The 24,878-nt window shown below is 43.0% G+C and overlaps 1 protein-coding gene across 2 annotated transcripts in view; it reads right to left on the bottom strand.

Annotated features, from left to right (window-relative positions):
- The window catches only part of LOC126281541 (leucine-rich repeat-containing G-protein coupled receptor 5-like), a 685,956-nt gene that overhangs the window by 123,049 nt on the left and 538,029 nt on the right, over window positions 1-24,878 (bottom strand). The window lies entirely within an intron of this gene.

Genomic DNA, 24,878 nt, shown 5'->3' with positions numbered 1-24,878 from the left:
CATAGTCGCAGACAGGTACAACAAAAAGGCTATCCCAATTAAAGCACTGCAGTGTGGTTTCAGTTGCCTGAGACTGCAGTCGTGTGTGTGAGTTGCGTTTCCGTGAGTGTGTCTGTGTATGTGTGTGTGTGTGTGTGTGTGTGTGTGTGTGTGTGTGTGTGTGTGTGTGTGTGCCAGTGTTGATGTCCTTAATAGCCGAAAGCTTTAATTGTGAGAGTCTTTGTGTTGTGCGTATCTGCGACTCAGCATCTCCGCTATATGGTGAGTAGCAACTTTCCTTCTCATAATTGATATTTTCGTTAAATTTGTATGTAATATCTTTCTTCGATAGTTTAATGTGCAATCTGTCTGATAGTCGATCCATTCCACCTACTTCCTTATCTCTTTTCACTTTCATGTTCTTAATATATCGATATCTGTCAGAGGAACCTAGTAAATCTGTGCCATTAATACTGTGTGGTCATAGTTAAACTTTCCTATTTAACACGTTACAACACGGAAAATAATTACCGTACGGGTACCTGACGTGGTAGCTATAATGTACAGAGTATGGGATGCATGATTTCCATGCGTCACAGGGCCACCGTCCAGTTCCAGCTACGGCCACCAGGTGCCGTGATCAGTCATCGTGATTCATAATCTCACCTGACCAGCAGCAGTGCACTTGTTGACGTGTCGACATGAGCTTCCACAAAAGGAGCAGGGCATTGTTGGTGAAGCTCTATTATCAAAAGAACAGTAATGCTGCAGCTGTATTTCGAGAATACCGAGGGCTGAAATGATTACGGAAAAGTCCTCTTTCCCCACCTGCTGTACGGAGCGTGATGAAGAAATTCGAAGCAACTGGAGAACTGGGCGTCGCTCCGGGAAGAGGCCGACAACCGGTTGCACCACAGGTGGTTGATGAAATCGCTGTTGCTACGACAGACAACGCCGCTCGCAATTACCGATCGTCAGACAGTGCGCGCTGTGTCACGACAGTTGAACAGCCGTGATCGACTGTACGATAGGTTCTACGAAATACTCCCAAATCGTATCCGTATAAGATCCATATCGTACAGCAGTTTGCACCAAAGTACTCACAACGACGTGTTGACTGCGCTCTCCACTTTCTCGCAAGGATTGAGGTTGTCGAGAGCTGGCCCTGGATTCTCCTACGAACAGACGAAGCTAATTTTTCTCTGACGGGTAAGGTGAACCACACAAAATTGTTTAGTGTGGGGATATTAACCTCTAATCACGTCTAATCACCTCTAATCACTCTGCATGGTGAACGTCTCACCGTAATATGTGCTACCACGGCTACCTTCTCCATTTTTCATCATTTGTCCATTCATTTTTGAACAGGTTGGCACTCAAAGATTAAAGATGAGCATGGTGACTTACCAGCGCTAAGGTTATATGTTTCGCCAGCATGCCATACCAGCCTTACAGGAGAGAAACGCATTTAGATCAACAGTTTTCATGCAAGATGGATCCCCACAGCACATCGCTCGTGAAGGTCACCTGTTTCTCCAAAACACATCTGGAAACGATCGAATTATCAGCCGATCTTTTCCAAATGCTTAGCAGGCACGATCACCTGATCTCACTCCCTCCGATTTCTGATTGTGGGGCTACCTGCAAGACAGGGTTTACCAGGCGGAACTTCCAAACATGTGCTGATCTGCGCAGCATATCTAGAAAAGTAGGCAGCATACCTACGGACATGCTTGGTTCTTCAGGGCAGAACGCAATCCTGCGCTTTCAGACTCTGCTGGAGACTAATGGGCTCCATATTGAGCCCCTTTTTAGCAGTAATGGTACCGGTATCTAATGATATGATTACCGTAACACCATATTAAAAGTGTTTCAATTGAATTTATTCTGCATTATTTTTCTTCTCCTTGTCCTTGAAATTAATTGTACCAAGTTTGGTACTCGTACGGTCATTAGTTTACGTGTTATAACGTGTTAAACAGGTAAAGTTTGATTACAGCCATCCGGTATTTACACTCCTACATGGACATTATCGTTTCATATGAATAGTCTTTGTATGTAAGGTATTGCGCGCCAGAGTTCTGGATACTTCTTACTGTGGACCAAAAATGTTTCATATAGGAACTTAGGTATATATTAGGTTTTCAGAATATTCTGAACATTTGGTAAGCGTCCTGGGACCTCTACTGTTCCTGATCTATATAAATGACCTGGGTGACAATCTGAGCAGTTCTCTTAGACTGTTCGCAGATGATGCTGTAATTTACCGTCTAGTAAGGTCATCCGAAGACCAGTATCAGCTGCAAAGCGATTTAGAAAAGATTGCTGTATGGTGTGTCAGGTGGCAGTTGACGCTAAATAACGAAAAGTGTGAGATGATCCACATGAGTTCCAAAAGAAATCCGTTGGAATTCGATTACTCGATAAATAGTACAATTCTCAAGGCTGTCAATTCAACTAAGTACCTGGGTGTTAAAATTACGAACAACTTCAGTTGGAAGGACCACATAGATAATATTGTCGGGAAGGCGAGCCAAAGGTTGCGTTTCATTGGCAGGACACTTAGAAGATGCAACAAGTCCACTAAAGAGACAGCTTACACTACACTCGTTCGTCCTCTGTTAGAATATTGCTGCGCGGTGTGGGATCCTTACCAGGTGGGATTGACGGGGGACATCGAAAGCGTGCAAAAAAGGGCAGCTCGTTTTGTATTATCGCGTTATAGGGGAGAGAGTGTGGCAGATATGATACACGAGTTGGGATGGAAGTCATTACAGCATAGACGTTTTTCGTCGCGGCGAGACCTTTTTACGAAATTTCAGTCACCAACTTTCTCTTCCGAATGCGAAAATATTTTGTTGAGCCCAACCTACATAGGTAGGAATGATCATCAGAATAAAATAAGAGAAATCAGAGCTCGAACAGAAAGGTTTAGGTGTTCGTTTTTCCCGCTCGCTGTTCGGGAGTGGAATAGTAGAGAGATAGTATGATTGTGGTTCGATGAACCCTCTGCCAAGCACTTAAATGTGAATTGCAGAGTAGTGATGTAGATGTAGATGCAGGCTCTGCATCTGTCATGGTTAATACGATCCGTTAAAAGTACTTGCTTGATAATTGACCACTATGAATCATGATGGGTCAAAAACCAATCGTTGCTCTTATTTTAAGACCCAGTTTCCCACTTTTATTTATACTACATTTGAAGAATTCAGTTGAGACTAAATTTCCCGAACGTCACATTTATTTTTTTGATAAAAATAGTTTCATTTTAAAGAAAAGGTTTCATTTAATCTCGACGGCGGTAAAACTTAATCTAAATCTCTTACGCAACTACATTTGCCTGCCAAGCAGGCTATAAGGTAAAGCCGATGTCATCTGGAGAATTTTTTTAATACCACACTGCTTTACAAGGCATCGTCCTGTTGGACGTGCTATATCGTTGGCTTTCTCCGACCTTCGAACTGAGTTAAAAAGCCAGTTATAGGGGGGACCTGCACTTTAACGTGGATCCGAAGCACGGTACAACTTGGCATTGTTTCACATCAACGAACATTGCTAGAGGTGAAAGACTTGATAAGTGGCAGATTAAAATTCTAGTTTGTGGATAGAACCTGTGATTTACGGATTCGTGCCACTGTTTAGAAAATAAATATAAATAATGTTTTACAAGGATGTCAGAAATAATGTTTTACATCTAGATGATCGTGATATTGTAACAGTAAAGTGAGGAAACGCTCTATGAGCATAAATGTGGACTGTGGTTTTCTAGCGCACAGCGGGCTTCATATTTATGTTAGTACCCGAATGAAGTGTATCCTTTAAACTCTATGATCAGAAAAATGTGTCGCATACATTCAACAAACTCTTACATGTTTAGGTAATTAGTGTACCGGTGTTTCGTATGTTTCATTTGTTTGTGATGTACTCTGATGCATGGAACGTGATAAAACTCTGTGATGCGGTTGTCTTACAGAACATCGAGGTTTCGACAAACTGCTTCTTTTCTGTTAGTCCAAGATGTCATTCGACGGTGTACTAAGGGGCATGTGATCGCCTCTCAACGACGACGGTGTTACTCCACCACCAAGGAACTTCAGCGTTTTCCTCATGAAGCGGAATAGGCCTTTTTCGATCCTTTTTAACTGTTCTGAAGTCAAATCAGGATCCTTCGAGTGAAAATCAGCATGAGTCTTTGGCTGGCAGTTCATAAGGAAATTCAAAAATATTTAGACAAAACTTTCATGTCATATAACGAATGACTTGTCTGTTAAAAAAAACTAAACACAATTCGAACAGGCTATGAAGGCACAACGGTACCGACAGGCCGCCGTGTCATCCTCAGCCCACTAGATGCGGATATGGATGGGCATGTGTTTAGCAGTTCTCCCCGCCATATATCAGTTCACGTAGGTAAATGCAAGATAATGTCGATAATGTCCAAGCTTTCCATTTCGAAATTAATGGTAAAATTGTGGAACTAGTTTAACTGTTTCAACATTTACGGTTAATACCAAGAAGCTATAGGATCTAGGAAGACCACATAATATCAGCAGAATTGAAGCGCATGGAAAACGATATAATGAAAACACACAAGGGAACTGAAGAAACACAGCATACAAGATGCTATTAGGGTAAATTGTATACTAGAGCTCTAGAGTCTGGAGTTCGTTTGGCTAGACATAATAGAAGACAACGAATAAATTTAGAAGCGCGTTGTCAGTATTGCAATGAGTCGGAGTAGCCCTCATAGAAGATAAAGTGGGACGCACACTCTTCCGTGCAATGTACGGTGATTTGCTAAGTATAGTTACAGATGTAGATACGAGACAGCAGACGGCAACAATTCTGCTGAGTCCACGGCGTATTTCAATACGGGTTTATGAGAACAAAAAAAAAAAACAAAGAAAATGGTTCAAATGGCTCTGAGCACTATGGGACTTAACTTCTGAGGTCATCAGTCCTCTAGAACTTAGAACTACTTAAACCTAACTAACCTAAGGACATCACACACATCCATGACGGAGGCAGGATTCGAACCTGTAACCGAAGCGGGCGCGGTTCCAGACTGTACCGCCTAGAACCGCTCGGCCACTCTGGCCGGCCATTATGAGAACATAAGGCATGTTGTTGTTGTTGTCTTCAGTCCTAAGACTGGTTTGATGCAGCTCTCCATGCTACTCTATCCTGTGCAAGCTTCTTCATCTTCCAGTAACTACCTCAACATACGTCCTTCTGACTCTGCTTAGTGTATTCATCTCTTGGTCTCCCTCTACGATTTTTACCTTCCACGCTGCCCTCCAACACTAAATTGGTGATCCCTTGATGCCTCAGAACATGTACTACCAACCGATCCCTTCTTCTAGTCAAGTTGTGCCACAAATTTCTTCTCTCCAATTCTATTCAATACCTCCTCATTAGTTATGTGATCTACCCATCTAATCTTCAGCGTTCTTCTGTAGCACCACATTTCGAAAGCTTCTATTCTATTCTTGTCTAAACTATTTATCGTCCATGTTTCAATTCCATACAAGATTACACTCCATAGAAATACTTTCAGAAACGACTTCCTGACACTTAAATCTATACTCGATGTTAACAAATTTCTCTTCTTCAGAAACGATTTCCTTGTCATTGCCAGTCTATATCCTCTCTACTTCGACCATCACCAGTTATTTTGCTTCCCAAATAGCAAAACTCCTTTACAATTTTAAGTGTCTCATTTCCTAATCTAATATCCTCAACATCACTCGATTTAATTCGACTACATTGCATTATCCTCGTTTTGCTTTAGTTGATGTTCATCTTATATCCTCCTTTCAAGACAATGTCCATTCCGTTCAACTGTTCTGCCAAGTCCTTTGCTGTCTCTGACAGAATTACAATGTCATCGGCGAACCTCAAGGTTTTTATTTCTTCTCCATGGATTTTAATACCTACTCCGAATTTGTCCTTTGTTTCCTTCACTGCTTGCTCAATGTACAGATTGAATAACATCGGGGACAGGCTACAACCCTGTCTCACTCCCTTCCCAACCACTGCTTCCCTTTCGTGTACCTCGACTCTTATAACTGCCACCTGGTTTCTGTACAATTTGTAAATAGCATTTCGCTGCCTGTATTTTACCCCTGCCACCTACAGAATTTGAAAGAGAGTATTCCAGTCAACATTGTCAAAAGCTTTCTCTAAGTCTACAAATGCTAGAAACATAGGTTTGCCTTTGCGTAATCTAGCTTCTAAGATAAGTCGTAGGGTCAGTATTGCCTCACGTGTTCCATCATTTCTAGCGAATCCAAACTGATCTTCCCCGAGGTCGGCTTCTACCAGTTTCTCCATTCGACTGTAAAGAATTCGCTGTAGTATTTTGTAGCTGTGGCTTATTAAATTGATAGTTCGGTAATTTTCACATCTGTCAACACCTGCTTTCTTTCGGATTGGAATTATTATATTCTTCTTGAAATCTGAGGGTATTTCGCCTGTCTCATACATTTTGCTCGCCAGATCATAGAGTTTTGTCAGGACTGGCTCTCCCAAGGCCGTCAGTAGTTCTAATGGAATGTTGTCTAGTCCTGGGGCCTTGTTTCGACTCAGGTCTTTCAGTGCCCTGTCAAACTCTTCACGCAGTATCATATCTCTCATTTCATCTTCATCTACATTTCCATTTCCATAATATTGTCTTCAAGTTCATAGCCCTTGTATAGACCCTCTGTATACTCCTTCCACCTTTCTGCCTTCCCTTCTTTGCTTATAACTGAGTTTCCATGTGAGATCTTTATATTCATACAAGTGATTCTCTTTTCTCCAAAGATCTCTTTAATTTTCCTGTAGGCAGTATCTATCTTACCACTGGTGAGATATGTCTCTACATCCTTACATTTGTCCTCTAGCCATCCCTGCTTAGCCATTTTGCACCTCCTATCGATCTCATTTTTGAGACGTTTGTATTCCGTTTTGCCTGCTGCATTTACTGCAGTTTTATATTTCCTCCTTTCATCAATTAAGTTCAATATTTCTTCTGTTACCCAAGGATTTCTACTAGCCCTCGTCTTTTTACCTACTATATCCTCTGCTGCCTTCACTACTTCATCCCTCAAAGCTATCCATTCTTCTTCTACTGTATTTTTCCCTCATTCCTGTCAATTGTTCCCTTATGCTCTCCCTGAAACTCTGTACAACCTCTGGTTTAGTCAGTTTATCCAGGTCCCATCTCCTTAAATTAGCACCTTATTTTAGTTTATTCAGTTTTAATCTACAGTTCATAACCAATAGATTGTGGTCGGAGTCCACATCTGCCCCTGGAAATATCTTACAATTTAAAACCTTGTTCCTAAATCTCTGTCTTACCATTATATAATCTCCCTGAAAACTGTCAGTATCTCCAGGCTTCTTCCATGTACACAACCTTCTTTTATGATTCTTGAACCAAGTGTTAGCTATGATTAAGTTGTGCTCTGTGCGAAATTCTACCAGCCGGCTTCCTCTTTCATTTCTTCCCCCCAGTCTATATTCACCTACTACGTTTCCTTTTCTCCCTTTTCCTACTACCGAATTCCAGTCAGCCATGAGTATCAAATTTTCGTCTCCCTTCACTATCTGAATAATTTCTTTTATCTCATCAAACATTTCTTCAATTTCTTCATCTGCAGGGCTTGTTGGCATATATACTTGTATTATTGTAATAGGCGTGGGCTTCGTGTCTATCTTGGCGACAATAATGTGTTCACTATGCTGTTTGTAGTAGCTTACCCGCACTCTTATTTTTTTATTCATTATTAAACCTACTCCTGCATTACCTCATTTTGATTTTGTATTTATAACCCTGTATTCACTTGACCAAAAGTCTTGTTCCTCCTGCCACCGAACTTCACTAATTCCCACTATATCTAATGTTAACCTATCCATTTCCCTTTTTAAATTTTCTAACTTACCTGCCCGATTAAGGGATCCGAATGGGGGACTATTTTACCTGCAGAATATTTTTCACAAGAGGATGCCTTCATCATTTAACCATACAGTAAAGCTGCATGCCCTCGGCAAAAATTACAGCTGTAGTTTCCCCTTGCTTTCAGCCGTTACAGTACCAGCACAGTAAAGCCGTTTTGGTTAGTGTTACAAGGCCAGATCAGTCAGTCATCCAAACTGTTGCCCCTTGCAACTACTGAAAAGGCTGCTGCCCCTCTTCAGGAACCACATGTTTGTCTGGCCTCTCATCAGATACCCCTCCGTTGTGGTTGCACCTGCGGTACCGCTATCTGTACCTCTGAGGTACGCAAGCGTCCCCACCAACGGCAACGTCCATGGTTCATGGGGGGAAGACATAAGGCATATGAACAGTCATTTTACTCTAAATACATGGATGGAACAGAACCGAAAAACACTGAACTATAGTTTGATGTGGCATCTCTCGTGTCCTGTGTGCTATCTTGCAGAATATATGAGAGCTCACTGGATGAAATATTAGTCTCCGTTAAAAGAGCACGTCGGTCGCTTTGAAGCGCTGTATTTTGTGTAGTACCGGAGCAAGGAATCACGTTGCTCCCATTCGCTTACGTAAGCCGTGGCAGTGCAACAGTTTATTGGTGCCAGTCGGTTTCGTGGAATCAATGCAGCAAGACAGATCGAAGGGCCGACGTAACAGAATAGCCGAGAAGCTGTCGTCTTCGAAGGTGCCCATGAAGTCGCCCATTTCCTGGCGTATCAATGCGGACTGTATGAACTGCCTACAGTAAAAATAGCTCAGGCGCGAGAAGGACTCACACAATGGCGATTCCGTATAAACTTAATTATGTAAACAGACAGTTCAACCACTCCATAAATGTAGAATCTTCACTATTTTTGCCTGTTCTCGATATTGATACTGGCAAGAATCGGTCCCAGGAATTCTAAGCCATTCGATAACGTTAATTTCAAATTTGTAGCCGGATAACAAATAACTCAGACCAACAACGAAGCACTCGGATTAAAAAGGTTGCAAGACGGGAATGTAATCTTTCACCCACACTGTTCAAACTATTCATCGAAGAAGCACTGATGGAAATAAGAGGAAGGTTCGAGACTGGAATTAAAATTCAAGGTGAAAGGATGTCGATGATGACATTCGCTGATGACATTGCAGTCCTCAGTGAAAGTGAAGAAGAATTACAGGATCTGCTGAACTGAATGAACGGTCTAACGAGTACAGAATATAGACTGAAAGTAAATATAAGAAAGACAAAAGTAATTAGAAGAAGAAAATCTGAGAACAGTGAAAACCTAACATCAGGATTGATAGTCACGAGGTAGGTGAGGAATTCTGCTACCTAGGCAGCAAGGGCCGGCCGTGGTGGCCGAGCGGTTCTGGCGCTGCAGTCTGGAACCGCGTGACCGCTACGGTCGCAGGTTCGAATCCTGTCTCGGGCATGGATGTGTGTGATGTCCTTAGGTTAGTTAAGTTTAAGTAGTTATAAGTTCTAGGGACTGATGACCTCAGAAGTTAAGTCCCATAGTGCTCAGAGCCACTTGAACCATTTGAACCTAGTCAGCAAAATAACCCATCACGGACGGAGCAAGGAGGACATCAAAAGCATTCTAAGACTAGAAAAATGGACAGTCCTGGCCAAGAGAGGTCTACTAGTATCAAAGATATGCCTTCATTTGCTGACGAAATTTCTGAAAACGTGCGTTTGGAGAACATAATTGTATGATAGTGAAACATGGACTGTGGGAAAAACGGAACGGAAGAGAAATGAGGCATTTGAGATGTGGTGCTGCAGAAGAATATTGAAAATTAGGTGGACTTATAAGGTAATGTAAATGTCGTCTGACTAGGGCCTCCCGTTGAGTAGACCGTTCGCCAGTGTGCAAGTCTTTCGATTTGATGCCACTTCGAAGACTTGCGCGTCGATGAGGATGAAGTGATGATGATTAGGACAACACAACATCCAGTTTCTGAGCGGAGAAAGTCTCCGACCCAGAAGGGAATCGAACCCGGGCCCGGAGATTGACATTCTGTCGCGCTGCCGGGGGCGGCCGGGGACAGGCAGCAAATAATTGAGGACACAGATTGCAAGCGCTACTCTGAGATGAAGAGGTTGGCACAGGAGAGCAATAAGTGGCAGGCTGCATCAAACCAGCCAGAAGACTGATGACTAAAAGAAAAGAATGATATTATTAAAAAATAGCAGTTTTAATTTTCTTCTCCTTTACTCTGAAACCATTGTCCTCGCCAAATTTTATGATTCTACGTCAAGGGGAAGTATCCTATAGATTTCAAAGAGTGAGTTTGCTGCTATCAAAGTAAGTGACATAAATGACAGTCTATTTTGACCATTGACTTAGAAGGCTAACATTTTTACACCGCCAAAGGACAATAGACCTCAGTATGTGATCGTCTGTTCCTGTATAAAGGTGTCGTAAAGTTTTTTTTTTTTTTTCGTGTGATACAATTACGAATTAACAATTACGGACTTTTCTCTTTACTTGTAATGTGAAACTTTTCTTCTTGGTAAATTTCATGATTGTATACCAACGGGAATTACGAACAGGTCTTGATGACTGATTAAAAGTATCAAAATACTTTACATAAATGGTCGTGTCTTTTGACTGGACAGACGATTTCAAACTAACGTTTATTATACCTCCAAGAGAACACAGACCTAAATATGTGACATAAATTTCATTTTGTTACGTCTACCCTTTCCTGAGAAATGGGGTTTTTAACGGTCCAACAGAAACACAGACTGACAAAAAGGTTATGCTATATGGGTTCCGTTTTTACAGACTGAGAAACGGAGCTAGGAACCGGAGACGAGCGTCACCCCTTGACAGTGACAGTCACATTGAAACGTGGCAGGAATTGCTACTGCCGGTGAATACGGACCAAGTAATAAAGGTTACATAACACCTTTTGCGAGTTCAACAAAAGGCTTGTTTATATCATACGCGTTTCCTTTTACTTTAAAGCTTCTTCAGTCATAACTGTAACAAAGTAGTTTCTCTTACGAATCTGTTAATTATAATTTAAAAACGCTTAATAGTGGTAATATGAAACTTAAAACTCTTTACGATCTCATAAACAGATTTGTAAGTAACCACTAAAGATGCTTTAAAATAAATCTCAACGCGTACGGTCTAAATATAACTTTTATTACAGTTGCAAAACACAGTATCCATATTGCCAAGCGACAGTCCCGAAACCCTGAACCCATTAGGTTGTCTATCCAACGCCCTCCAGGAGCAGCAAAAAATTGATTCTCGATATTTCAAGTGATTTATGACAGAATTTAAAAATTTAAAATGCTGTCATTGAGCCGTGCGCGGCTCATGTTCATGCTGTTCATTGTTTGTCATCTGGTGTTTACGGTACTGCCACCTCGTTGCCGCGGTGGTCTCGCGGTTCTAGGCGCGCAGTCCGGAACCGTGCGACTGCTACATGGATGTGTGTGATGTCCTTAGGTTAGTTAGGTTTAAGTAGTTCTAAGTTCTAGGGGACTGATGACCACAGCAGTTGAGTCCCATAGTGCTCAGAGTCATTTGAACCACCTCGTTTCTTACTCGATTTACTGGCGTCACAAAGTTTCTGGCTTGCTTGCCCGTGAGTGGCAGCAGCTTCACTTATCGATAAGAGCACAGACGTATTATCTTTGGAGCAACCGCTATTATTTCTGGGCCGTCGTGTGTCGGGAGTTGAGTCGGGACGGAGCAGCATTGGAGTCCGGGCAGCCATGACTCGCCCGATCGTTGCCGACACACATGACTTGAGTGGGGACGACATTGGTTGGACGTTCGGTCGGTTCTCCCATCGGCACGACGTGTATTTTGTCGCCGACCGCTTCTGGGTTCTCTGTGTGTGTTGACATGTGATTCGCCCTTGTTGCTCCTCAGTGACTGGTTTTAGTATCGTTCGAGTTGTTTGTGGAAGTGTTTCCGCGGAACCGTGCATATCTTGTGGTTTGATTGAGCAGTTATTGTAACGCTCTCTACATGTTGGATGCAGTCGGTCGATCGGGACAGAGCAGCGAGGAATTCTCCACGACGTGAGGTCAGACCAGGACCCCTGGCGGCGCGCAAGCGCGGTCGGATTATGAGGCGGTAGCTGCGATAGCTAGGAAGTCCGTTGACCACCTTACCTGGACACTGAAGTTGAGTAATCAGTTAATCTGTTATCAAACCTTAACTGCTGTGAGATCTCGTCATTCATTGCCAGTTGTTGCTTCGTGGGTCGTTGCAGCTAGCAGCAACATGTGGTGTGTTGGAGGTGGCGAGATTTTTCAGCCGACTTCCTGTGCGGTCTTTAACTGTTAAAGTGGTTGTTACTGATCAGTGAAGTGCACCAGCGGTATTTTCTGCCTTGTGGCTATTAACGCCCCAGTTACCAGCCCTGGTCGTTAGCGTAGTTTTCCAGCAGTGTGTTTTTCCTCGCAGTGTTGACGCTGTCTGGCACAGCGTGTACTTCGACAGCCTTTTAGTTGTTTGTTCTTTTTTTTTTCTTTGAGTGGTTATTGTGCCTTGGCTGATTTTAGATTCGATTTTGAAGATGTAGTGCTGCTGGTATCTTCGTCCTCGGCTGATGCTTTCCGTTGTCATGTCGTTGGTTGGACGGAAGGGAATTTATTGGGTTGTTGGTCGGTCCTTCAGCCATCCCCAGGTTGGGTTGCCATGCGATTATTTAACCTTACCTCTGACTGCCTGTATCACCTTACCTTACATTAGAGCTACCTCCTCAGGCCGACCCTTTCAACACTTCTGAGCACCGTGTTCTGTTACTTTTATTTATTTTAACTGAAGTACTGTGTGAGGCCTTAGCCGTCCATTAATTTAGTTTGTTTTAATTTTAAAATAAGGCCTTCAGCCGTCTTAAATTAATATTTGAAGACTGATTTGTTTAAAACGAATTCTTTCTATCCAGGCCTTAAGCCCTGAGTTGTTCAATGTCTTGAGTGTGGCCTTCAGCCGTGTATTTACGTGAAATATTTATTTAGTGTGCCCTTCAGCCGCGTGTATTCTTTAAAGAATTTATTTTTATACCTCGCTTTCAGGCCTTCAGTCGTTCTTGTTTTTGGAGTGGTTTTGAGCGTTTCAGCCCTGGAGGTATCCCAAGTTTTCTTAATTAGGCCTTCAGCCATATTTTTTTTTATTTTGATCCTTTTAAGGCAATATGTATTTAAGATTCTTCTTAGGAAAATAAAAACTTGTGTGTTTTTTGCAACTGACAGTAACTGATTATGGGCCCCTCCACAATCAAAACCTGATCCGCTCTATCCTGCAAGTGAAGATTTCAGTCATGATCTATTCATGAAGAGGTATAACGTTATGTTACAAGTTTAGTACAATAAAACAACTATTACAGGTAGAAACTGTGTGTCTGGAGACGGTGAAGCAGATGATGCGCAAATACTCGTACTTTACTCACCAGGTATTTGAGACTGAGAGCACTTGCGATTTAGAAAATACTTTACACATAATGTCAAATATTTAAGAAACTTTTCTCGCTGACAACATCCACGAAGTTAAGGAAAAAAAACACACTACATATTTTCTGTTCATGCCAACAACTTTAGCACAGATTCTATTCCCAACATAGAATGCACGCAATATCCACATATATCACTCAATGTACCGACAAAATTATATGATTGTACAACTAATAGTTCAGAAGAAATGATGTCATAGACGTTTAGATGCGTGAAAAAACTAGATCCTGCTTCAAATGATGCGCAGTGAAACTTCAACATCACGTACTACGTTTTCATTTACTTTCTTTGCTACTAACTCTGCAAAATCCTATGCAGACAGTATCTACATACACTGACCAGTCAACATTTACGACCACTGCCCAGCGAAACGTTGGATACCGCCTGGTGGCTTTGCATGCACGTAACGAGTTAACAAAAGTATTGTAAGCGCAGAAGTCACGGACGGGGGATCTCCCCAGCGACGTTATGGACGGAAAATGAGGAAATTCATTGACATAAGCGATTCTGACAAAGGGAAGATTATTATTCCTCAGAGCCTATGAACGACTATCTTGAAAATGGCGAAACTGGTAGAATGTCCACGTGCTACTGTCGTGAGCATCTACGGAATGACGTAGAAGGACACTGAAACCATTCCTAGGGTCTGAATGGTTGGACGTCCACGTCGTATCACAGAGCGTGAGGTTCGGAGGCTTGTATACTCTGTAAAGTAGGATAGACGGTGATCTGTGGCATCTCTGCCGAAAGTTCACGATGTTGGTGCAATTATTAGTGATTCGGAACACAGCGTTCATCGCACGTTGTTGAACATGGAGTTCCTCTGCAGTCTACCCCTGCGTATTCAAATGTTGACCCAACTACATCGACAATTACGATTACAATGGATACGGGACCATAGGAATTCGACCGTCGATAAATGGAAACGTATCGGCTCTGCGAGTGAATCACATTTCTGCTACACTGGATCGATAGTCGTCTTCACGAAATTATCGAGGTGTACTACGGCTCGAAAAATGCAGTGCGCCTCGGACACAGGCTGGTGGGAGCAGTATTGTGCTATGGGAGCCATTCTTCTTCAATTGCATGGGACTTGTGGTAGTAATCGAAGATACGCTGACAGCTACGATTCACCTGCATCTCTTCATGCTTGATGTCTTCCCAGACGGCGATATCATCTTTCAGCAGTATAATTCTCCATGTCTCGGAGCCAGAATCGTGCTTCAGTGATTTGAGAAGCATTATAGTGAGCTCACGTTGATGTCACGGCGACTAAATCCGCCTGATGTAAATCATGTTGAATCCATCTATGTCACTATCGGGCTCCATCACCGCATACGCAGATCCACGGCCCGCTATTTATGCTAATTGCTCGACCTGTGCTTAGACAATTAATTCGACGCACCTCCACAAACGTACCAACAAACTATCGGATCCCTGATACGCAGAATGAGTGATGTACTTCGTTCCAAATACAAACAAACAAACTATTAAGCAGTGGTTGCTCATTAGTGTACATTGCTGAATTGTACCTACAGACTTATATCACTGTACGACATGTAATTCAGCAGATATGTTATTATAAATACGAAGATGCATGAAAACTTTGTCTTTTCTTAAAATCTACTACAAATTACTCAGACTATGTTCATCCAGTGTTTCATAATGAGAGCATTTTCCAATTTCCAACTAACTTGCAGCACATTTTCAAACCTTTTGCACACTTTTTTTTCGCTTAGTGCCTCATGTGAAATATTTAACACATTAATACATTTGTAAGATATACGAAGTTGTTCTACACATGGGAGTTCGATTTTTAAAGAATTGGGGGTTTACTGGTATAGCATCCACTACATGTTTAATTACGGAAAAAGGCCTAGAAACAAATAGGACCAAAATATTTGACTGCACATCTATCTCTACATCCACATCTATAATCCACAAGTCATCTTACTGTGTGTGGCGGTTGTCATTTCTGCAGTATTATCATTTACCCCTTTCTGTGGATATACTCTCTTACAGAGTAGAGTGGTGGTGAAAAGTTCTCGGGTTTCCAGCCAGGTGGCATTGCAAAAATATCACGACGTTTCGACGGGTGTCGCACTCATTACCTTCTGGCGAAGTGATGAGATGTGCGGCTTCTACAGTATTTATACTAATTGTATTCCCTCCTCCATCTGACTACGACGGCCAGGTACTGTCGAGTTGGTGGGTGGGAAAGGCAGGGATGCTGCAGTGGTGAAGGTAGCGAGTGCTTCGTTTGCATCCCTGTGGGCATTTCGGTTGCGTCTTGGGAACTAAACGGTGCTAGCTACGGTGTCATCGTGTTACCGCTAAGGCAGGGTTGCACACCTCACTTAGTTGACCAAATTCTCGTGAATCCGTGTTTCAATGGAACCCTTCATCTCTATTGACCACATTCTCGTGAAACCGTATTTCAGTGGACCCCTTTCTGATGCTGTCCCAATAGCCGATTGCCCGGTAAAGCACCCTTATATTCTCAAAGGTGCGGTCTGCCTCGATACTATACCCTACTACTACCGATTTTTCTGTCCCTCACAGTTACTCTTGCCTGATATGCTCCTCACAGAATTTGGAAGTGCAGCGCCGTCTTTGTCCAGAGCATTATTCGCCACATTAGCAGGCGATGCTGCATGTTCCAGGTAGTTTTCGTGGCTGCTTCGCATAGCCACTCTTTCGTCTTCGGAGGATTTTTCAAGTAGCTTCGTAATTTTGGCTGCAAATGGTTCCAAGTACGGAGGGACAGCGATCCTCTTTCCTTCTTCCTCTTCCTGGTTTCCAGTATCGTGTCTCTTCTTGAATGTCCTACGAATCTGCTTGCACTTCACTCCGTCCATTTTTGCGGAATACTTTCTTCAAGTGTTGTATTTTGCCTGGGAGACTTTCTTTGTCGCAGATGACACGCCCTCCATGTACCAGGATGGTCAGTGTTGTCTGCCGGTGCACTGGATGGTGGCAGTTCGTTGTATACATGTACGCGTCCGTGTATGAGTTCTTCCTGTACACTGAATGGCATAGAGTACCATCTGTCGTTTCCCTTACTAATACGTCTCCTCTATATCCGTAGTGAAAGAAATGTTCTGATGGACGCTCTTAAGGTGGCCCATGAACTCATCCAGTGTTTGTCTGCCGCGCTCCAATACCACAGAAGTATCGTCGACGCAGGGGTAGAAGTGATTGTGTTTCTGGTGAGCGGTTTGAAGGGCCTCCTCCTCAAAGTGTTCCAGTCACAGACCCTGGAGGTAGTGAGTATTTCAGGGTTACTTCATGCACATGTTCAGAAAATCTCTCCGCTTCACTTGAAGCAGGTGGTCGGAACAGCGTGTTCAAAGGATTGAACACTATATGGCTCGAAATGTTGAGACAGCAGCACTAAGGAATCTTGCAGAGGTACTTTGTAAATAGAGATGTAAAGTCGAATCCCACGGGAAGCTCATCTCTTCGTAATTTCTCGTCCTTATGTACGATGACTGCAGTATACCACAAGGGGTTTTCGAAGTTTCACCAGATATTTGGCCAGTTCGTAATTGTGCGAATTGATAGCATCGAGTACTAGCCGCAGAGGCATCCAACCCTCCCTTCTGGATTTTCAGGGGTTCGTAAAGATATGGTATCGCTGGTGCCCTGTCATACAACCGCTTCTTTCTGCCCAGTGGCCTATCTCAGTTCTCCACCATAGCGACGGCTTTCCTGATCATCGTTGAGCATAGACGCTTGTTGAGCTTCCTATAGATCGGAACATGTAGCAGCGACGTTAATTTATGACGATAATCGTCGGTGCGTACCGGCATCGTTGCATTTCATTTGTCTGCTGGAGGAATCATCATGCAAACATCCTCTCTGAGCGATGGACTACCCACCCGTTCTTCTGCAGTCATTTTCAGCACCGGGAGTCAGCCCTTGTCGATGATCCTGCACGTTTCCCTCCGGATTTACTCCTTGTTTTGGACGGTCTCGGACTACTTTCTTCTCGCCACAGGGCGGCATGGAATCCGCGTCAGCAGCGAAACGATCAGGGCGCAGCCAGCACTGACCATCTCGCATCGCAAGACGCTGCCGGAATGCCTACACAGAGATGGTAACAGCGCACCTCCTACCCCTATCATTACAACATCACCCCCCTTTCCACCCTTCCGCCGGTCGGGCAGCATTAGGCCGCCCGTAGCCAGGTGGAATTGGCCACACCGCTGTTATAAATATTACAGCACCCGCGTATTCTTTTCCAGAAGAAACGTCTCAGTATTTTAACACTGCCAGTAAACTGCAAACCCGAGCGCTTTCCATCAATCATTTACCACATTTTGTTTCATTCCCAAATGGTGCAAGGGAAGAACGACTGTACGTAAACTTCAGTATGAGCTGTAATTTCTCAATCAGTTGCCCGGCAAATATTGTGAAGAACTGCTTTCAATGGACAGTTCGAGCTGCGAACACCGCAAGAGGCCATTACTCACACTGACACATAAATTTGCATTTCATCATTGGGTCAAAACTAGGCAGTAGCCAGCAGGAAGCGTTTAGTGTGGACCGACGTGTCTCGATTTTGCCTCTCTGCAAATTAGGCAAGATGTCAAGTGCAAAATCGGCTCAGTAACGGATTTAAACATTGGCATGCGGATAGTGTAGTTCGGGTTGGAATGTTTTAGCCAATTTTGGGGTGTTTTCTGACCATGACTACGGATCTCTAATTCAGGCAACTGTGAACATTAACCAGGATGCCAAATTCACTGTTATCCAAAACAAAATGTTGCGGTACGCATACGTTGGTGTTCTGACGAACACTTAGTATTCCTACATCATCCGAGTAATCCGCTAAAGCACCCTATCTTAATCTTATATGAAATATCTGGGACGATGATTAAGCATTTATCACTTCTTACTATTATATTTTGTTTCTATTACATCGCGATATTTACCTTTGCAGCGAGTCTGTTGCAGTCAGTTTCGATTAGTCGATGTAAGCAGTGCAGCACATCTTTGCATTGTCACTGAAGCAGCTTTAAGTCGTTTGGGGGGTCAGTTTTTTTGGACCAACGGGAGTCGTTCGCAGGTTGTTGAACATGAGGTCCTTCCTGTTATAAAGAGTATTCGCCACTGCAGTTTATGTTCTGCTCCGGGTATCTGTTGGAAGCAAGTTTAGGAGCCATGTTTGCGGAGAAGAAATGGTTCAAATGGCTCTGAGCACTATGGGACTTAACATCTGACGTCATCAGTCCCCTAGAACTTAAAACAACTTAAACCTAACTAACCTAAGGACCTTACACACATCCATGCCCGAGGCAGGATTCGATCCTGCGACCATAGCGGTCGCGCGGTTCCAGACTGTACGCCTAGAACCGCTCGGCCACTCCGGCCGACTGCAGAAAAGACTGCCTTTTTCTAGCGGAAGTCAGTGCTACAGTGAAGTTCTACAATGAATATAGAATTGGGTGAGACAATTTAAATTTATTTGCCTTGTTGACGCTTAGTTAAAGTGGCGAGTTTATATCACCATCCCTTGATCGTGATTACTCCGAGTGCAGGGATGCGCATTGTAAAACGGAAACTCACAGGTTGATCACATTTTATTCAGTGGAATCTTATTATAACATCGTACATTACCTTTTCACTACGTCGGGATGTAAATCCACATTTCAAAGCTGTTACCCTCTCCCGGAGCATAAAATCGTGAGATAAGGACTTGATGTTTCGGTTGCTGATCATGAATCTCATTCATATACTTGTAAGTCTACGTTCACATGAGAGTTTGTAAAATCTGTTCTTTGTGTTCAGTTACAATGCAACTGCTCATCAATCTACTTCTTCTGGATTTATTTCGATACATATCCTTGCCATTCTCCATATCAATCACTAGGTCGTGCCAAGCTGCACGGCAGCCATTTTGTGATGTACTGTGGATTCGCCTCATGAACATGTATTTTCTGATGCATCGACAATGACATATCGAATTTCAGATGCGACAGACTGATAATGAATTGTTCTTTCCATGCTCTCAGGTTTCAGGTACTGATAAGGTAGGTCGATGGGTACTGTTTCACCTACAGCTATTCGCCAAATACCGTGTGGTGTAGTCCCGAGCGCTACTGTGATGTTAAGTAAAAACGATATTGATGAATTAAATTTTAACTCTGATGGTTTAATATCCTTTTGTACTGCAAAAGCAATAGTTTGAATATAGAGGAAATATCGCCATCGCACAGCTGGACGCTATCTGCAGAAAGATAATACTTGTTCAATTTTGGATCACTGTTCAAAGAATCATTATTCACTGTGTAATGTGCTAGTAGTTACGCTGTATTATGAAAGTGCTTATGAGTGCAAATGTTTCCAAATTCTGAGTCCAAATTATTTTCTGGGGCAAAAGAACTACACGTTCTGCATAAGTTAATAGCTTCAAGGCTTAATTATCACTAATTACGCGAATCATCACTGTTTTTTTATCAGAACTGACTTCTACCAACTTTTACGAAAGTAGAGAAACATAGAAGACAACATATCCGCAATTTGTTAGTTCTATGAGATCTAATGATTAATGAGTGCCTTCGGCTGGATTGGATATATCTGAAGAAAATCGCGAATTCTCCTCTCAACGTAACTGAGGCCGTTATTAAGGCTACAAGATAGTATTATATCTTTTCAGCATGATGTACCGTGGAATTGAATAAATTTTTGTCTGATGAGCTTATGTTCCAGTGGATGCAGGTGCAAGTCTGTTATCCATGGCAGCAGACCAAAGCATATCTACGATATGAAAACGATATAGCAGCTATCGACGTCAGACTTTTTGTTCATAATAAAAATACATACACTTTTTCACTCATTTTTCCCGTAGCGGACGCCACATCGCACAGCATGCCGGCAGTGATATGCGCTTCATTCGAGCTCATTGGTCTTAATTACCGGTCGCTTCTGCGAGTGACTGTTTGCTCATACTGACAAGGAAGCGACACAACTTGTCCAGAAACAGCCGGTGCGGCCTGGTTCCCCTGACCGCTGCGTTGACAAAGCAAATTAACCCCATTGTCCTCGTCTGCGTGACCCGGGTCGCACAATATAAGCCCAAATGCCGCTACCGACTCGCCACTGCGGTCGCTTCAAACTCGTCGCATACAAAGCACGCTCATACACAAGAACACACACACACACACACACACACACACACACGCACACGCACACACACACTCACACACTAGCAATAGAATAGTCTGACGACAGTCTCTTCACGTCCGATTGGTCAGTTACAAGTAAAACAAAAAAAGAACAAAGTAACACGGAAACAGTTATACAGAAGCTCACGCCGAAGCGGAACTACCAAACATACACGCTATTGTCAGAGTCTTGAATGTATCGATCTGTCTCATTTCCTTTACTAATAAAGAAAATAAATGCCCTGTATAAGTTCGCGATTGTTGAAATTTTTTGTAAATAAAATCATGTAGATCACTTAATGTAGGTACTTTTACGCCGTTTTTCTGGTTTTGATTTCATGAAGCCACTAGTCGAAACGGTGCAATAAATCCATACACTTTATACAAATGTGTGTGTGTATGTATTTTCCACATCTTCTGCTAAACCACTGCACCTATTTCAACCAAATATACCCTACTTTCGGGCAACAGTAAAAGAAATGGTTCAAATGGCTCTGAGCACTATGGGGCTTAACGTCTGAGGTCGTCAGTCCCCTAGAACTTAGAACTACTTACACCTAACTAACCTAAGGACATGACACACATGCATACCCGAGGCAGGATTCGAACCCGCGACCGTAGCGGTCGCTCGGTTCCAGACTGAAGCGCCTAGAACCGCTCGGCCACGACGGCCGGCAGGGCAACAGTCACCTATCGTCATAGTTCAGAAGATATTACGTCATAAACAATAAAATGTGTGAAAAGGTACTGCATCATGGATGACGTTCAAACGTATAACTTCTGTGCTGCTAACTGTATTCGCGATAAATTCCGCAGACGGTATCCACGTACGCCGGAAAATGCATCTACAAAAGTATATCATGGTACCACACTGGTTCGGTACATATGACGTCATAAGTACTGAGATGTGTGCAAAACCGCCGCATCATGCATGAAGATTTAATTCAGTTATTCTTTACCACTAACACACTCCCACAGTCGGGTCAACTTAAGGAAATCCCATACAACTAGCAGCAATTTTGACAGCTTTCAACTGCGAAGTCCAAACGGCTGTAGGCAAAAGCAATACCGGTCTCTACAACCACGAAGAAGCGTTGCCATAGAAACGTTTACAAAATCGCGAAGAAGCTGCGCCCAATGTACAATACCGAAACTGTTCGGGGACATCTCTCACCGAGTCTACTGCAGGAGTACGTATAAGACCTCGTTTCTAATAGAAATTTGGCAAAACGAATATCCGGACAATGGAGGGTTTTTCGTCTAGTAAACACGTATATCAAGCGTTCTAGACGATTTTCTTCCCAGAATCATATTTGTTTGTTTACAATATTATTTCACAGACAAGTACTAAGAAACACGTTAAAAGAGAGCTCCTCACCAGGCCGTGAAATCCCAAGGGATGTCTGCCGGCCGCCATGTCATCCTCTGCCCTGTAGCGTAATGCGGATGCGCGACGGAGGACATGTGGGAGACACACCGGTCTCCCGGCCGTTTTTCAGCCTTTCCACGCCGTGGAGCCGCTATTATTCGGTCTAGTAGCTCCTAAATTCGTATCATGAGGCTACAGAAGCCCGTATCAATCCTTCCATCAAGAGCCGGGAATCGAAGGGCCCCTCTGCATGACAGCCACTACGCTGACCACTCAGGTACGGGGTGGAGTACTAGGAAACATGTAATGGGAAAATAATGTAAAACCTGTATTACGGAAGGCTGACGGAATACTTAGGCTTGTTGGTAGTGTTTTGTTAAAATGCGATGAATCTGTAAAGGAAACCAAACACAAGGAGACTCTAGTGCTGCCAATTCTAAGGCATGGTTATAGCGTCCCGAGTCGTTCTCAGCTATGACAACAGGCATCGAACAAATTCAGAGATGAGCTCATACGATCGTAACATCTCTGTTTCGCCCATACGAAATGGGTAACGGAAATGCTCCGGAGAGGATAAATGGGAATCCTTGGAAGAAAGACGACTTCGTACTTGAGAAATAGTGTCGAGTAAATTTAGAGAAACTGTATTCGAAGAGCCGGCCGGGGTGGACGAGCGGTTCTAGGCGCTAGAGTCTAGGGGACTGATGACCTCAGAAGTTAAGTCCCATAGTGCTCAGAGCCATTTGAACCATTTTTTGTATTCGAAGAGCCGGCCAGGGTGACCGAGCGGTTCTAGACGCTAGAGTCTAGGGGACTGATGACCTCAGAAGTTAAGTCCCATAGTGCTCAGAGCCATTTGAACCATTTTTGTATTCGAAGAACGTGCGACTATTATGCTGCACGCGTAGGTATCGTAGTAGTAAGTAAATAGAAAGGCATATAGATAAAAAAAAATCCTCGCTCAATACGCGAATGAAATGGAACAGAACATCTAAAAGATTGATACGTTGTACTCTACGACATGCACTGTACAGTCGCTTGAGAGAAAATATGTAGATATAGTTTTCATCTAGCTTTCAGTCTTGCTATGAATAAACGTCAGACTTACTTTTCAGTTCCTTTCCATCAAGTGTGCGTCATACGAATAGACATGACGTCGAATAGCAGACGGAAATTTAACAGTCACTGATTGCGAGTCGTGCCAAGAATTAATCAGTACAAATGTTTTGTCTTTTTCCAACCTTATTGATGTACAGAGTTACATCATAGCCGTGTATAATGCAGAGGAAATTGAAGAAGCTTTTATTTCATAAAAAAATTCCGTGTGCGCAGTTCGGGTAGGCGCGACAGGTTTCCGGTGAAAATATCGGAATATAACCATAAGAAATGTTTCGCATTAATATGTAATTTTATTATCCGTTTCCTTAACACAGTTGTTACACAGAGTTGTAAAATTGTTACAGAAGAGATAAACCACAAGACTGGACTCTCGCAACCCGCTGTGTGTCGGAGGGGGCAGCTGCGTAATCGCTTTGCGACGTTTTTTCATTTCCTTTTCGACACTGCCGTAACTCTTGCATCCGCTCGGAACTGAACCTTTTAAGCTTTCCGGAATCGCTTGGTCTCAAGCCTTCCTTTAACTTACGTTTTCTATCATTCCGAGTATATTTACGATTCGTACGTGACGAGATAGAGAAATTATGCGAGCATACTGAACGGGCAATTCAGTATCTAACAGGAGTTGAAAATCTAATCATCATGGGGGATTCGACGATATTTGTAGATGAAGGAAGAAAGAGTTACTGGAGAATATGGGCTTGGCAGTATGAGTTGGAGACGTGAAGTACTAACTGCGTTCTGCAATAAATTTCAGATGGTAATAGCGAATATCAAGCAACACAAGAGCTGAAGGTATACCTCGAAAAGATTCAGAGACACGGAAAAATTCCAACTGTATTACATCATAGTCATACAGAGCTTTCTAAATCAGATATTGGATTGTGAGGAGTAACCAGGAACACATGTAGACTCAAATCACGATTTATTAATGATGAAAAGTAAACTGAAGTTTAAGAGAATCGCCCGGAAGGGTCAGTGCGGGAGCAAATGCGATATTGAAGTGCTGAGGAATGATGAGACGCGTTTGAAGGTGCGGATTCTGCGACAAGGAATACAAGAATAAGCAGTTCAGTTGAAGAGGAGCGGACAACTATAAAAAGGGAAATCACAGCTGGTGTACGTAGGTACAAGGAAGATAACTACGACGAAACCTTCGGTAAAAGAAGACATAATTCAATTGATCGACGAAACATGGTTCAAATGGCTCTGAGCACTGTGGGACATAACAGCTGAGGTCATCAGTTCCCTAGAACTTAGAAATACTTAAACCTAACTAACCTAAGGACATCACACACATCCATGCCCGAGGCAGGAATCGAACCTGCGACCGTAGCGGTAGCGCAGTTCCAGACTGAAGCGCGTACAGCCACTCGGCCACTCCGGCCGCTGACGAAATACGGAAGGACAAAAATGCTCAGTGAAGGACAGGAATACAGTAATATAAACCCCTTCGGAATGAAATAAATCGGAAGCACAGGACAGCCAAGGCGAAAAGGCAGCAGAAGAAACATGAAGAAATCGAAAATGAGATGATAGTTGGAAGGACGGACTCAGCAAAAAGAGAAAAGTCAAAACAACCTTCGATGAAACTAGAAGAAAAGATGTTAATATTAAGAGTGCGATGGGAATCCCACCGCTAAACGCAGAGGGGAGAGCGGATAGTTGGAAAGGATGCATTGAAGGCCTCTGTGAGGGGGACTACGCATCTGACGACGTGACAGAAGAAAAAATTATAGTCGATACGGAAGACATAGGGGAAACAGTATTAGAGTCAGACATTAGAAGAGCCTGTAA

The sequence above is a fragment of the Schistocerca gregaria genome, chromosome 7 (assembly GCF_023897955.1).
Source record: "Schistocerca gregaria isolate iqSchGreg1 chromosome 7, iqSchGreg1.2, whole genome shotgun sequence".
Lineage (NCBI taxonomy): Eukaryota > Metazoa > Arthropoda > Insecta > Orthoptera > Acrididae > Schistocerca > Schistocerca gregaria.
This window is presented reverse-complemented; position numbering and strand designations above follow the sequence as displayed.